The sequence below is a fragment of the Hipposideros armiger genome, unplaced genomic scaffold, assembly GCF_001890085.2.
Source record: "Hipposideros armiger isolate ML-2016 unplaced genomic scaffold, ASM189008v1 scaffold_124, whole genome shotgun sequence".
Taxonomy (NCBI): domain Eukaryota; kingdom Metazoa; phylum Chordata; class Mammalia; order Chiroptera; family Hipposideridae; genus Hipposideros; species Hipposideros armiger.
The window spans coordinates 3,056,483-3,073,357 of NW_017731474.1; positions in this window are offsets into that span (position 1 = coordinate 3,056,483).

Sequence of the window (16,875 nt, forward strand, 5' to 3'; positions counted from 1 at the left end):
GTGTGCAGCAGGCAATCAGGCAGAGAAGCTCTGAGGGTAAATTTTTCTGGCAGCCTTCAGCTTTCAGGCAGCATGGGTGCTGCATAAAAAGATCATGGGATGGCTATGGGGTCTGCTGTGCAAGGAAACTTGATCCAGTAGAAAAGACTGTGGTGAGGGGGGTTCACTGGTCCAGATGGAGAACAAAGCAGGAGTAAGGGGAGGCCAAGCTGTCCAGGGAATCCCATCCACAGCATTACAAGCAAAAGAATGGACCACAAGTACATCAGCCACAGACATCACTGGAGGGCAAAGGAGGCACAGTAACCAGGAAAAGATGGGAAATCCCTTCAGCAGACAAATGTCTAAGAACCGGGACAAGCCCGGAGTCCCCTACTCCTCCATGCCAGAGGAACACAGGAAGTACCTTCTCCCATGTACTCACATGCTCTTTGGAAGATAAACAGAGGAGTGTGGAGAGATTGAACATTACCTAGGGGACTGTTTAGGTCATGGATCATTGCTTTTAGCCAGATTGCGTATTGAATGTGGTTTTTTTTTCCCCCTGCTCACCATTGGGTAGGCATTTGGAGAGCAAGCCAGATTAGAGACTGAATAATGAAATTACATTTTCCCTAAATGTTCACTGTAGTATGAGTTAAACTTCGTGTGTTTACTACACTAGTAATTTTTATTTAATTTATGAGAAAGAGTATTATTTTATATTCTAAAGACGTTTGCCATTCCACTCTCCAAAAGCTTCTTTTTCCTTTTAGCTACGTTCTAAAAATGAGAATATCTTGCCACTAGGTAATGATGTTTTCCAGTGTACTCAGGATTCAAAATCCAAGATGCATCCCCAATATAAAGCTCTTTTAAGGCCAGTGAAAATAAACTGTATGTTATAGATAGTCTTCAAAGATGGCCGTTGACAAGCCCTTGCTTCCCTTATGTGGGCAAACTGATTTATTCATTAACACGGATACTCCTCTCCTTAAATCTGGGTTGGCCCCTCTGATTTAACTTGATCAACAGAACACAGCAAAAATCACACTATAGTAGTTTTGGCCCTAGCCTTCATGAAACCTGTCTTCTTTCTCTTTTTCTCTAGAGAAGCCTGCAATCATGTAAGAAATGCAACTACCCCCAGACCTCCACCCTGTGAATCAGTTCTTAGGTATGGGGTGAGGCCACAGGGAGGGGCACTGAGAACCCCGTTAACAGTCAGAAGTGAGGATCCAGACCTATAACCCCAGTTGAACTGTCCAGCTCATTCCCAGCCATTTATGTCATCCCAGCTAAGACCTCGGATATCATGGAGCAGAGACACCCTTGCTGTCCAAATTCCTGATCTACAAATTCTCAAACAAATGAAATAGTTGTTACTTTAAGTCACTAAATTTCAGAGCACTTTGTTATATAACATTATAAGAGCATTTTATTTACTGACAAAACTAAAAAGGTAATCTTCAAAAAACATGAATAAACACAAGTGTTCTTTGTTATCTCCATGAGATAGTTTTAACTCGGACTTTTGGAGTGAAATTATCCTCCGAATAGCCTATGATTACCAAAATCTTCAAGTCATTTTGATGTTAGAATCTCTTGTGGCTTTTGACAGTACAGATCAAGGGTCTTCAAAATTTATTGTCTGTTTTTTCAAGTAGGAAGTAGAAACATAGCCTTAATTCTGTTCGGATGTCATTACCAGTATTAACTGCTTTGGTAAATTGGTTACAGCTTTTTGCTTAAGGAAACATTTTTTTTTTTTACTTTTTCTTTTATAGAATTTCTCAAAAGTATACCAGAGTAGGAAATTAAAATAACTCAGCTCCCATGTTTAAACAATTATCAACATTCTGCCATTTTCTCCTGAAGATTCAATCTTATGACCATTTATTCTCACAAGCAGATTTTCTTCTGGGCACTTTCATCTGAACCTCATGGCAGAAATTGAAGGAGAACTAGGAAAAGAAGAAGAGAAGAAACAGGAGAGAAAGAGAAACGTAGAAATTTATTCAAAACTTGAGAATCCCTCATATCCACATCCTATTTCCATTCTCTTTAATTGGAAGATTTATTTTCCACTTAGCACTCTAGCTAGTACATAGAGGAATATTAACTCCAAAATTGAAATAAAGTGATTAGCTTTACTAAATTCCTAGCAATGGCCATGGTCCAGGCATTAATAAGTGCCTCTGATATAAACACTTCCAGAACCATTTTCTAAAAGCGCGTCCTTGTGCAGCAAAGTTTAAACAAAATGTAAACAAGATTTCAAACATAGATTTACAATAGTTTCATGACAAAAGCTATGGCTTAAAATGTTTTAGGAGTTGCTGTGGGTTTTTGACTGAGAACATAGTGTGTGTTATACATTAGCTGTTTAATGTGTTCAGTTGTTGAATCCAAAATTGCTTGGAAGGTTTAAATGTTGGCAGCCATGAAAACAAACACTAGTTCACATTCCCAGGGCCTAAAAGAAATCAAAGCAAACCTAATAGAAGGCAGGCTTAATCATTTTTCTTCATGTGACTACTAAAGATGTGAAAAACCAAGCTTCAGTTTTACATTTAAGCGGTAATCTTCATAATTACATCTGGATTACAAAATATAATGTTATGTTTCTTCTCCATAGTTGAAAAATAAAAAGTGAACTTTTATATATTCCTTGCTCTTATCATGTGACCGTGGTAGGCTTAATGAGAATCAGGCAGTGGGCCAAAAGGAAATTTAATAGAGACCCACTTTCTCTTTCGTTCCTTTTTCAGAATCTGTGTGAGAGCTGTATTTGTCTTGGGGTCAGAGTTTTCTCTGTCGGTTTATGGCTGTGTAGTGGGACAGAATAAAAGAGTAGAAAATTGGGTGAATAAAAGTAAGTAAAATAGGAATTTGCTGATAGAAGTCTGGTCAGCATTTTAGCAGGTTTAATAGTTTGGGAAGCTTTTTGTAATGCTAAGCTAATTTTGTTTGCTACTAAACCTAAGTTAGACTCTGAGTATCAAGATGTAGATTGTAATTGTTTTACAGGCATTTCCCATTGAGGGGAAAGGGTTATATTTATCATATGTTTTCAAAAGTTGCTCTTTAAATCATTTGATTCTCTTGGAAACACAAAGAGGCCCGTGAGATATCAGCACACTTAGGTGTCCCTAATTTCTTAACAATGGTAGGAAAGGGCACCACACTAAAAAGGGGGACTCTATGGTTTTGTTAACTTTGCTCTAACAAGGCCTGTTAAGTAGCTAAACATGCTTAGATTCATCATACAATGTCCAATATTTTACTTGCTTTGTATGTGAAATGGGGATAATAAAACCTGTACTTTCTACCTGATAAGGTTGTTTAAAAAATTAGATGACATTAGCTAGTGGATTGAAAACACGTTGAAAAAGTTCAAGTAGAGTATGAAGTCCTGATTGTTGACATTAGTGTTATTTATAGAGTGCCTACCTCATGCAGAGCAGAGCCTTCGGAAGAGGGGTTTCAAAGAAACAGGCCAGATATCACCACTAATATAAACAAGATTGTAATCCTTAAGTAAATCATTTGTTCCTGAGACTAGGAAGTTAGACAAAAGTGAAATAAACACATTTTATCATCATTTTTTCCTTGCCATCGCATTCACTGGTAGATCAACAGGTATTTGATCAAGCATATACATGCCTCATACACAAGCCCTACACACACACACACACACACACACACACACACACACACACACACACACACTGGATTTCCAGCAACTGGTAGAGTGTGATAACACCAAACACAATCTAAATGGGCATTGTTGATGTAAAGATTTAGAAACAGAGAGACTATGAAAGCCCTAGCTCTACCAGGGCAATTATATCACTATAAGAACGTATTCAAATCTTCTGTTTCTGATTACCGCATAATGAACCATCCCAAAATCGAATAGCCTGAAACAATAACCATTTTATTGCTTGTGTTTCCATGAGGGAGGAACAATGGCAGGGTTCAGTGAGGAGGGATGCCTCGTTTCTGCTTCACAGAGAGTCAACTGAGGCAGCTCAACTGAGCTTGAGGATCCAAGATGGCCTCACTCCCATGTCTGGGATTGCTGCTGGCTGCTGGCTGGAGCTCTTCAGTCTCCACTACAGGGCTTTTCTCTCCACGTGGTTTCTCATCCTCCAGGGCTCTCTCTGTATGTGGCCTCTTCTCCAGCAGGAGTCAGGGCTTCTTTATATGCTGACTAGCTTCCAAGAGGGCAAAATGCAAGTTTCAAGATCTTGTAAGGACTAGACCCAGAACCAATAGCAGCTTTACCTTCTTCCTGTCTTCTTGTAATGTGAGAAGACTAAGCTCCTAAATGTCGAACTACTGTGCTGGAGTATTCTGTGCTGTGGATGAGTAGTTCTTCTCGGCTCCAACACTAAAGACCGGCTTATCTGGGGATTGAGACTTCCCTCCCTGCACCCCCCCCCCCCCCGGACCCCAACCTCTTTGTTGTAAGTTCTAACAAAAGCTTTCCTGAGGCAGCCAGGAATATCAATGTCTGGATTAATGTATTAAATAGGAAGAGGGAGGTTTTCACCATATTCTTTGCTTTACTTTGGGTTAACTCCTTGTTAGTATGAAAATTCAGTTTAACAGTATATATCTGTTGCCCGGAGAATCACAATTCTTCTAGGTGAACTTCGTAAGATGGCACTGCCCTGTGAATTTCAGAAAGGATGCTGCAGAGAAAGAAATGATATAGGATACACAATTAAGTGGTAACAACAAACACTAATATTCATGACAGTTTTCCAAAGAACCTTAAAGGAAAGGGAGGTAGTCAAAGCTAGTGGATTATTTTCATAAACCTTTACTTCAATAAACAGTTGTAGAGAATTAATCTGGCATTAGTAAGATCATAAGATCCTAAATGCACAATCTTCCTCAAATGTTGTAGCTGAGAACAGGAGAAAAATCATACCTTCTTGCTTGCATGCTTGTTAGTTAAATCATATCTTAATCAGACTGCAAGAAATCAGATAGATCAAAAAGTGGCAGATATGCATATTGAAAATCAGACAGAAATTAAATACTTTGCTATAGTAATCTTATCATATTAAAGGCTCTGAGAAGTATCATAAGAAAAAGAAAACTGATTTTTAAAAAAAACTCAGCATTCCCCTATTGTTTTTGCTCCCAAAACTTTTTTTTTCTTTTCAAATCACTTTAAATTAAATAAAGTTTAGGTAATGTCATACTACAAGACTCCTAAGGGTTCTTTCAAACCCTAAGAGTCCATGATTCTTTGTATCAAAATTATAAAAATAATGGCTCAGAAAAAACAAAAGACTAAACTTTCAAGATTACCCTACATTTATTCTCATAATATAATCAGCCAATAAAATATAAAACTTTTCTTTTATACCCTTCTCAATCAAAAAATTCTAACGACCTGGAAGTCAAATCAATTTAAGGTTTATTGAAAAATTCTGATCATGTATGAGTAAAACATGCAGAAAGATAGGAGTAAGTGACAAGTCTGAGGTACTGTAACTATTTTTTTCTAATAAAGGGTGTGATTTCCTCTTGTGGTATTCCAAATGATGCATTTGTTAGGATGTTGCTTTGGGAAGAAGAGAAGAATGATTACCTAAAGCAAATACCAGAGAAAGTTTCATGGGAAAGGAGGGTCTTGCAGTGTGCTTTGTGTTCTTGTTGTGATAGAATTGCTACGAATCCATGTAAACTAACAATGCCTAATAGACTAAGTAATTGTGGTGCCATAGTGTTTACCTTCTTAGATTAGTTTTCTTCAACAAGGAATTAATGAACCAGCCATCTCTATGTTTCTGGTGCTAGGCTATGTGCTAGAAATGTGAATATGAGTAAGACATGGTCCATGCACCCAATGATAAATATTATAAGAGATAAAATGTATAGAATGTTATAAGGCACCCAAACTCTGTATGAATATACAGAGCCTGGGAAGAGCAAACAGAAGAGAAATACAATATAATAAGAAAACCCAAGTAAACTAAGAAAAAAACAAACAAACCCTAAAATAAAAACAGAAAAATTGTTGGCACTGGAAGGCAATGAGCCCAGAAGATATGGGACATTATTGCTGTAGAAAGAAGAGCCAGATAAGCAAATCTCAGTAGTTAATGGATCAAATTTTAAGGACCTACATCAGAGGATCCTAGACTTTAACAGATAAAGGGTCCTTGAAGCTTGCTAACCAGTCATTGTGCAGATAATTACACTAAGGCCCAAGATCCCAAAGTTGATTTGTTGCAGAAACGTGAACAGAATCTAGCTAGGACTTTTGACTTTGAACGAATCTTTTTCAGTACAAAATTATTTGAGGATCCTGTGACTTTTTTTCTTTTCTCTTCAATATCATACATGATTTGAAGTAAGTAGACTGGTATTTGTGGCTATAAATAGGCTTCAGTGATAATTATTTTAATGAGATTTGAGTTATAATCCATTAAACAACAATTTAAAGAATGCTCATATTAGAGGAACAGGAGTTTGACTTGCATTCAGAGAAAATGGCAGTAATTCAAGGCACACAAGGAGGGAAAAATTGACCTGGTCTCAGATGATATATGGCGGTGGTGCGTGGAAAGGAAGAAAGATATCAACACTAATTCAATATTTCATTTTCAAATGACTGGAAGAATGTTGATGTCATTGCCAGCTACAGCTGTGGGGGTAGGGAAGAAATGCTGATGCCTGCGAGGGCTAGGATGTGTCTGCAGAGAAGGAGAACTAGATGAGTGGGTTTCTCTGGAGGGAGAATTGATGCACCTGACTGTAGACTAATTATAACAGGCAAAATGAACTCAAAGATTATGATGATGTTGATGATGAGGGAAGGGCATTTGGCCTGTTACAGGGATGGAGGTAAGGGAGGACCTTTGGACCAAACCTTAACCTACATTATATATACAATCTACTATGAATAATCAGCCAATTTTAAATCTTGAAGGAGTATGAGAAGATGATCAAGTTTTTTTCTTCCTCTAAAAAAATTCCCCTGAGGCTTTAACAATGGATAATACAGAGTTTATGGTTTTGTCATGTTTTTAATGACTTCCCTTGATAAAATGTTTGAATATGTAATGTTCATTTTGCTAGTAAATTATTCCACATGCATGACTCTGACTCCTCTTTTCTATTCATTCCATGTCTTTTAATATAAATTGAAAATAGATCATCATTAAACTAAATTTCTCTCTCTAAAGGCAATTGGGTGAGAACCCCTTCTCAGCTTTTTATTCTCAAATCTAAACTTTACAGTTCCATGAAGTTTTCCTCATGGACATTATATACTAACTTTAGTGGTATTATTTTGCTGGCCCAACTTCAGTTTCTCTCTCTCTCCTATTTTAATTGAAGAGGCAATATCAGATATAGTTCTCTTGTTTTTTTAAAAAAAATCACTATTCAAATAATGAATGGGCATTTTTTATTTCTTGCAAGTTCTAGCTTTATTTATGTAGCCAGAAAGAACCCTTTTGAATTTCTTAAGAGTACTATACATTTATTTTAGGTCAGTTTGATAGTCAACATATGATGCTTCTCATTAATCCCCCAGGATAAATAAAAATGCTTCTTCCTTCCTTTGTCAGACAGACAGAGGCAGTTGTTTTGGAGAATATGTAAATAACTTTTTGAAATACATTTTCAAACTCCTCCTCAGCACTGTTATTTTGTTTTCCATTTACAAATTAACTCCAGCACCATAATTTCTTGGGACAAAAAAACACATTTCCCAGGTAGTACAGAAATGACAAATGGAGAAGGTTCCCTTAGCTTACAAAGCCCGCTACTTAACATTATTTTTTTGAATCTGCAGTCAAGAAATTGATCCATTGATAATTTTAATAGGTGTCTGAGAAAATAAAAACAGTGTATCAAATTCCTGTCACTGGCAATATTCATCTCTTCTGTGTAGCAGCAACTCTTGGGGATCTTTCATCATGGAGACATTACAGATATTTGCAAAGGGAAATGAGAGGGCGTAGGTATTTTATTTCTAGGCAATTCAAATTCTTCCTGCAAAGAATTTATAGCATCACATAAAAAGCTAAAATATGGGCATTCTCACTTACAATCCTGCACATCCTTTCAAGCCACTGTCCCTAAAATTCTCACATCCTACCCCCACAAATGCTTCCTTTACTCCTTCCGATGTATTCTTGTAAGCTCACCTCTTTTCTGTCTGTATAAAAGTAAGGTATTATTTTCCTGGACTCTCAATAACTTGCGCTTTGACCTTATTTAAGGTTGGCAAATATTTAGTTGGTGAATACTATAACTGTTTCTTTTGCTGATTCTATTCTGCTAAAAAGGTATCATGAGATATGCCTATGTACTGTTGCTTATTTCTAAAACAGTAGCAAGATAAGCTATAAATTCTGGTGTAAAACAGTGGGAGGAGGGACAATTAATTGACCTGTGACAATTGAGGGAGTGAGATTCAATTGATTACTCTTCTTGGAGTTGACAAGCTTTATTACATTGCTGGTGTCACATAGGAAAGAGTCCTTTTAGTCTGGGCTATTAACTTGATGTGTTTATAGAGGTTTTTCCTAAAGTATGTTCAGAGGACCAGCTGCAGCAACATCACCGAGGCTTTCTAAACTGGCAGATTCCTGTGTTTCCCCTGAGTCTGAGTGCCTCAGCGTTTCCAAAGGAGGGGCCTTGGAATCTGCATTTTAAATAAATAGTCCTGATTAGTCTGCTCACATTTAAAACACTTGACAATCACTGGTTTATAACATATTAATAAAGCAAGATTTGTATTCTAACCCAGATCTCCTTGTCGAACTTCAGAATCTGTTTATAGAACCAGCTATTAGTTCTTTCCCTTGAATGTTCTACAGGCATCTCATATTCATCCCATGCCCCACCCACTCAACCGCCTTGTCTTACCAATCAAAAGCCTAGGAGTCATTTGAGACTCTACACAATTCTCAACACTCAATTCATCACTAAGTGTTCTCATGTCTAGCTTCTTAAGAGTCTTATGTCTATCACCTCTTCTCCATTTCTATCTTTTCTAACACGCCAAGTTACAGTGACTTTTCATCTGTAAAACGAAGTGAGAGTGTATCACTTCCCTTTTTGAGCCCCCACAGTGGCACAGCATGGGGGAATAGTGTGAATGGTGGGCCACGTGTGCAGACAAGTCTTTTTTATTGTTATTGTACATAGAGAATTGAAAAACAATAACAAAACCGTTGGTCTGCTTTAACTATCACCGTTAAATGTGTTGATAAAAAATACTCCTTGCCTCTGGACTTTTCCCCTCAATCTCCTTGGCACATTATTGGCCCACATATACTTTGTATATATTTTTATTATCTTCATACATGCCACTTTATATAATTATCTCTTTACACGTTTTTCCATCCCCCTAAAATCTGAGCTCTTTATATATTTTCTATCCCCCGCAACTAGCAAAAAATACTCCTTATGCATTACAGCTGCTTAAGAAATGCAAATCTTTCATACTGAAATAAGTGGATTATTACAACATTATAAACAAGGTATGGATCAAATTGGAAGACTAGGCATATGAATCTGCATACTCATTTCCATAAAAATCTCTAGAAGTTGTGAAAGAGGGATATCTAATAATTATAATAATATGTAACTATTGAAACCAAGAAGATGTCATTAGTGGATTAGGTAATTTAAAGAATAATGAAGTTAAACAGGTGTGACAATTTTAATAAACCACTTCCCTAACACTGGCTACAGAACACATTAAACACATTAATACACACTTAGAGACACACACCCCCTGTCAACAGGTGAACATGGAATAACAGATTGAAAATGAGCAAAGACACACACCGAGGCCAGTCACCACCAGCCTGGGGCCCGCAGACTCTGATAGTTGTCCACAAAGAGTGTAATGTGGGCGTGGCTGGCTGCTCATAAGAAAGTGCCTCCAGCATTGGGGGCTTTGGGTGGGGTGGGGTCCCAGTGAGTCAACAAAGCGGAGCTGTGGAGCTCACCAGACCAATCAGATTCAGATTTGGCTATAAGCATAGAGGGAGGGCTCAACATAAGAAAGATGGCACCTGCCTGCTGGCTGCCCTGGAGAAGGAGCCCACACAGGGAAAATGCTGACTGTCTTACAGCCCTCCTCTGAAAGCCACACAGCTCAGTCATTCCCCTGTATGTCCCTGATGCCCCTTGAGTCATTGTCTGTCTGCCGGAGCCCAAGGTGAGTGCCTGCGAGCGAGGGAGTCTGTGTGCAGGCCCTTTAAGAGGATGTCTGGGCTTCCCACAGCCTTGCGTCCCACCCGGATGGTCAGAATCCCACTGTTTTTCATAGCCAGATGTTGTGGTGGGTCCTCTTTCTGACACTAGTATTGGGGCTGGGGAGTTTGGTGTGTGGGGCTGCGTTCCCTCGCTCATTTGGGGAAAATCTCCGCAGCTGAGATATCTCTCCTGGTTCTCAACCACCACATGGAGATTTGGGGCCTGTTCTGCATCTCCACCCCTCCTACCAGTCCTGACATGGCTTTTTCTTTATATCCTCAGTTATAAAACTTCTGTTTAGCCAAACTTCAGATGGTTTTCCAGGTTGGTTGTTTTATAATTTAGTTGTAATTTTACTTTGTTCATGGAAGGAAGCAGGCACAGTGTTTATGTTGTCTACCATTTTGGATCTCCCTCCTAAAAATTTTTATTTAATATTTATTTTAAGTATCAACAAGTAGGATGTCAGGTGAGAAACAAAAGCCTTTTATAATGTGGTGATATTCTACTTTAATAGAAAATATTCCATTCAGTATTTTAAAGCTTGTTTTATTTCACCTGGATATATCTAAGAGCATGTTTTTGTTTGTTTAAATACTCAGTCTAACTGGGAAGAGCTATTGATTGCAAGGTGTAAAATGATTCTGATTAACTTTGCAGTGCTGTAGCCAAAGCTTATTTAGTTAGGAAACATTTACCTTAACAACCCATAGTTTAAGTCTCTATCTGTATCAACCAATTTTCATTTTGTCTCTGTCTAGTCCATAATCTCTTTAATTTCTTTAACTTGCTTTTCTAAGCTGGCGATGTATTTCATTACAGTCATTGACAAGCATAGTCTAAATAATGACACAAGTAAGCAAACTGATTTAAGTGATGGCTTGTTGGCTTTGGCACAATAGAGAGAAGAGCTGGCTGGTAGAGTTGTTAGCAGAGTCATTGTAGGTAACTGTCAGTGAAAATAAGTTGTGTTATGTTCTAGTATTACAGTAATTTTCACAAAATTAATTTTATACTTTTCATATATTTTGTTTCTATGTTTTAGTCCAGATATTTTTTACTGAGTGTCTTGAGCTCACTAAACCTCTCTTTTACTCTGATCAATTTGCCATGTATTGAGTTCCTACTTGCTGTTATAGTATTTTTACATTTTTTTAACATCCGCTCAATTACTTTTCGTATATTAAAGTTCTCTACATTATTGTCTATTTCCTGAGACATATGAATTTGTTATTTTGAAATATATATATAGCTAAGTCTACTTTAAGCTTATTTTAATTGTCCCTTAGTCTTATTTCTTGGCATACCTGGTAATTTTGTTTAAATGTTAGATATTGCGATTAAAATTGTAGAGGCTTTGAATAATGTTATCTTCCTTCAGAGAGGATTCATTCTATCCTCTGGCACATGGCAGAAGGTTGAATCAACTCAATCTAGTTCTGACTGTGCTGATTCAAGCTGGCTTGAAGTCTTGGTAAGGCTTATTTTACTTCTGGTTTGCTGCTACTCATCCACCTGCAGTGGTTTTGACCCACAGCCTGGAGCTTCCTAAGGCCTGTCCAATTTCACAGGTCATGGACTCCAACTTTTGCTTCCTGGCACAAAGGGATGCCTAAAATTCCCATGCCTTTCAACCACTTTCATCTTATGCTTTTTAGCTTTCTGCCTTGCTCAGATTAAACAGCAAATGACTACAGTAAATGAATCCCAAGTGTTAGCTCAATTCCCTATACCTCACTTTCTCAATACCTGGCTGCCTTGACAGCCTTGAACTCCAAGTTTTGTTTTCCTGGCTTATGAAATTGTCTAAATTAATCTCTACCTCTTATCAATTACCCTTTGCCTTCCTATCCAGCCCATCTTCCCATACACAGGCTCAGTGAATGTCCTAGTGTATCAGCAGGCAGAAATTTGAGTTAACTTCAATAATCTTTCCTTCTCTCTACAATCTGGGCCCTTCAATCTTTTCTGTCACAGTAGTTAGTACCCTGATGCCCACAAACAGATGTTTTGTGTTTTATGGGACTTTAAAATGTTTTCTCTGGGAGCATTGGTATGCTATAAGCTACAATATCAAGCAAAGAGTAGAAATCTCCTGGTCAACCTCTTAATATATGATTTATTATCAAAGATTGTTTTGATAATATTTATTTCCATTTTTGTATTTTTTCAAATATGATTGTTTCTAAAATTTATCCATGTAGGTTGTTTGAAAAGAGGAAACCATCTTTAAAAATCTGTACTTCCAAATATGTCACAACTTTCATAATTTTAGAATTTGTTTTTCTTGGATGAAATTCTCCATCTTTGATTTCAGATGAAAAAGGGGGTATTTTAAATTTTTAAAAAATAAACTATGTCAGTTTACCTTGTTTTTTTCTTTCTTTTTTTTTTGGTGTGTGTGTGTGTGTGTGTGTGTGTGTGTGTGTGTGTGTGTGTATGTTCTATGTTTTATAAATATGAGTGTGCATATATGCATACATATATGCATATAAAGCTGAGATATCAATACAGAATGAAATTTTTTTCAAATAAAGATAACACAGAAGCAGCTGCTATTCTCTAAATAGAAGAAACAATAAGTTTGATTTTAATTTTAAATTTATTTCCATGTAATTTTATGCCATTTCAACATTTGCTTATTTTGTCATTAATTTCTCAGTTTTGATAGTTTAACAGTATATTCTCCATAGTGCATACATTATATAGCTCTGGTGTAGTTTCTCACTTACATTCATAATACTTATAATTAGGGAAGTGTTAGAAGGCTTTCTGAACAGGAAGGGGACAAAATTGAAAAATATGTGGGAATAAGAAGGGAGATACTGACAATATGGTGAAATGAGTCACTTATCAAGGAGAGTAAAACTTTTTTTTTAATATAAAGTTATCATAAAGAACCATAATGTTTGAAGGCATGAAATTAATATTGTTAAAGAAATTCTGGGTTCTCCAATTTGAAAAATGTCTGAGGAAGCAGATATTGTGATAAAAGTAAGGGTCATTAAGATTGAGTTAATTGGTTTCTTAGTTACTGACATGATTCTTTCAAAGGATTCTGAAAGTCATACAAGATTATGTAATGTAGAAAAAAGTAATTTATTTTACAATTATTTTTGTTAAATAGTTTTCAATTCTCCACTGAAATTTTAAATCTCTCTTTTGATATACTTCAACATATTAAACACAACTATTTTAAAACTTGTGTTTGATACTTCTGTTTGATTAGCATCCCTATAGACCTGTTTTTATAATTTCTCTATTTCTCTCAATTTTCAATCATAGTGTCTTAGTTTCTCATATAATGATTAGTTTTGATTGAGTGCTAGGTATCATATATGAAAAACTGAAGAGATAAATTAAGGCCTAATTGATGGTATCTTCCTTCTGATAAGAAATTTGCATCTGGAAGATGGCTAGGGGTACTAGTCATTTCAAGTCATATTTATTCAATCAAGAATAGATTTAAGCTCAAGATAGGTTTAGACCTTGCCAAAATTGGTTATTTCTAGTTTAACCTTGCCCATAGAGTGCATGTGGACTTTAGGATCCTATTGAAAGTTGGTACAGTTTTCCAGGGACCTACTTTCCCCATTGCCAAGCCCCCAATTTTAATTTGCATCTTCCTAGGCCTGTGAGGGTTTGGTCACTCAGCTCAACAAACTTAGTTTTTAGTTATCTTTTCTGAAATTGGAAGATACTCCTAGAAGAAAAGCAATCTCAAATGCTGAATTCAAGTTTCAAGATTTTCTTTTTTTCTTGGATCTTAACAAAATAATTCTGAAATATCAGTTCTTCCTTGCATTCAAATAGTTTTTTCTATTTTATCTAGAGTTTCAAGTTGTTCTCAATGGGAGATTTGATATGAATGCCTAAAGTATCATTACTATAAGAGAGCACCCTCAGCTTTGTTTAAATATGAATAAAAGTTATTTTTTATTGCCACCCCAAAATGCACAACTAGATTTTATCCAATTCAATCACTGTAGAGAATTATCTGGATTGTATTCTACTCATTTCATTACATTGAATTTTAAAAAAATTGGACAAGTAATATATGTTTACTCTAGTATCTTAAATAATTCAAAGATATATTAATAAAAAGCTAATAATTTCCCTCCTCATTCCTCACATCCTTGACCAAACTCTGCCCCTTCAAATACCCAATGTTCAGCACGTATATATTTACATTTACCTTTATATATACTTAAACTTATATATATGTACTTTTAAAAATAAATGAAAAATCATAGCATACTGGTTGCGCTAATTTATTTTAATGACTTTCCAAATAAATTATGCAACAGGCATTTAAAAATTATGTAAAGAACATCATCAATTTTTGGTAGACAGTAATTTAATAAAATAAGCAAAATTTGAGGTTTTCCTTTTGAAGGCAAGATGTGTTTTAGTGCTCGTCTTTTTCATTGGTTTCAGAGGAGTAAAGTCCTTATGAGACTCTGACTTGAATGACTTCTAAGTTCTCTATGCATCCCATTTCAAGTTTCTGTGGGTAAGTAGCATGTGGTGATCTTTAAGGACTGCATCGTCTTAAGCAAAATGTATTTGTGGGCTTGAAGGATTTAAGGACTGTAGAAGAAACTTTACACACAGACATTATATGTATATATGAAATATATAAAATAAATTAAATAGCATACATTTATAATAAATTAGAATTCAATATCACCTTTATTATATACATATATACACACAGACAAACACACACTATATGATGACATACATATATATGAGGTTTGATACTCAAATTCTGTTCTTTGATTCTGAGATCTCGCCTGTCCACTCAGTTACACTGTACTTCAATTTCTTCAGTTTCATTACATTTATGTTTTTTTAATTTTTCAATTGTCTCATAATTGTACAAATTTTGTATTTATATTTCTGAAAATGTTATTATAATTTTCTCAGAATTTTGCAAAACCAAATACAAATTGTTTGTACTTTTGTAGGCAGTTCTACTCTACAATGCATTAGGACAAGGCTAGGTAAACCTATACATTCCCATGCAACATTTTCTTTTAAATGAGGAAAAAAATATCTTCAGTCACAAATATGAAGAGTTTCTTGAATTTCTATCGATTTTAGGCTGATAGTTTAAGAGGGTGCATGATTATCCTGTAGAAGTCTTCTTAATATAAATGATTGTCCTCAGTATTTGACCAGTTAAGCAGAAGTTCCAATTAAAGTGGGTATTCATACACTATGGTTCATACATTAATATATATGTGCATATACATATATATCTTATCATAGAGTGCACATATTAGGTCTGACAATTAAGTTGTGAACTCATCCTAGAAAAAAAATGCTACATACCTCATTGCTGAATATCACTATGGTCACCTTCAAAGTACTCCCCTTGGGAAGCTATGCACTGACACCAAAGCCTACTCCACCCTTCAAAGCAATTTTGGAACTCTTTCTGGAGTGGCCATCAGAGCTGTCATCGTATTATCCTTGATGTACTGAATGTCATCAAAATGTCTTCCTTTCAATATTTCCTTTATGTTTGTTAAAGAAAGGAGTCATTGGGGGCCATATGAGGTGAGTAGGGAGGGTGTTTCAATACAGTTATTTGTTTACTGGCTAAAAACTCCCTCACAGACAGTGCCGTGTGAGCTGGTGCATTGTTGTGATGCAAGAGTCATGAATTGTTGGTGAAAAGTTCATGACGTTTTCATCTAACTTTTTCATGCAGCCTTTTCAGCACTTCCAAATGGTAAACTTGGTTAACTGTTTGTCCAGTTGTTACAAATTCATAATGAATAATTCCTCTGATATCAAAAAAGTTTAGTGACATCATTTTGACTCTTGATTTGGACTAATGGAACTTTTTTGGTAGTGGAGAATTGGCTGACTTCCATTGTTTACTTTGACCCTTTGTTTCAGGGTCATATTGATACACCCATGTTTCATGACCAGTGATAACATGGCCCAAAACATCATCTTGCCTCTCCAAAAGGTCTTGGCAAACTTTGACTCTCCTTTGCTTTTGTTCATCAGTGAGCTTCTTCGGGACCACCTTTGCACACACCTTTCTCATGCCAAGATTTTCAGTTAAGATTTTCCTAACTTTCTCTATCGATGTTTAATTTACTTGGTCTGCTATGCTTCTCACCGTCAGATGACGATTTTGACGCACAATTCGACGAATTTTTGCAATGTTTTCATCAGTTCTGCTCGTTACTGGCTTCCCTGATCTCTCTTCATCAGTGACACATCCTTTCTTCTCAGAAAAATGTTTAATCCATTTGTACACTGCCATTTTCTTCATGGCATTATCCATAAACTTGGACTAACATGTCCTGATTTCACTTCCAATCTTGCCAAGTTTAACAAGAAATTTAATGTTTGTTCATTGCTCTAACTCAAGCTCAGGCATTCTCACAATGGAATACAAAAACACTCAACAACAATAATGAATGCCACTCAGCAAGACACCACCACGAGTCAACACAAACACAGCTGTGAGACACTGATATACCAAGATTATGAAACCTTACCGAGCTGTTTGTACAGGGCTGCCAATGTAAGCACATGGTGGCAAGTTTGCTAACCTAATTGTCAGACCTTGTATATTTTACATATTTTGTTTTAATGTAAAATATATATGTATATATATATATATAT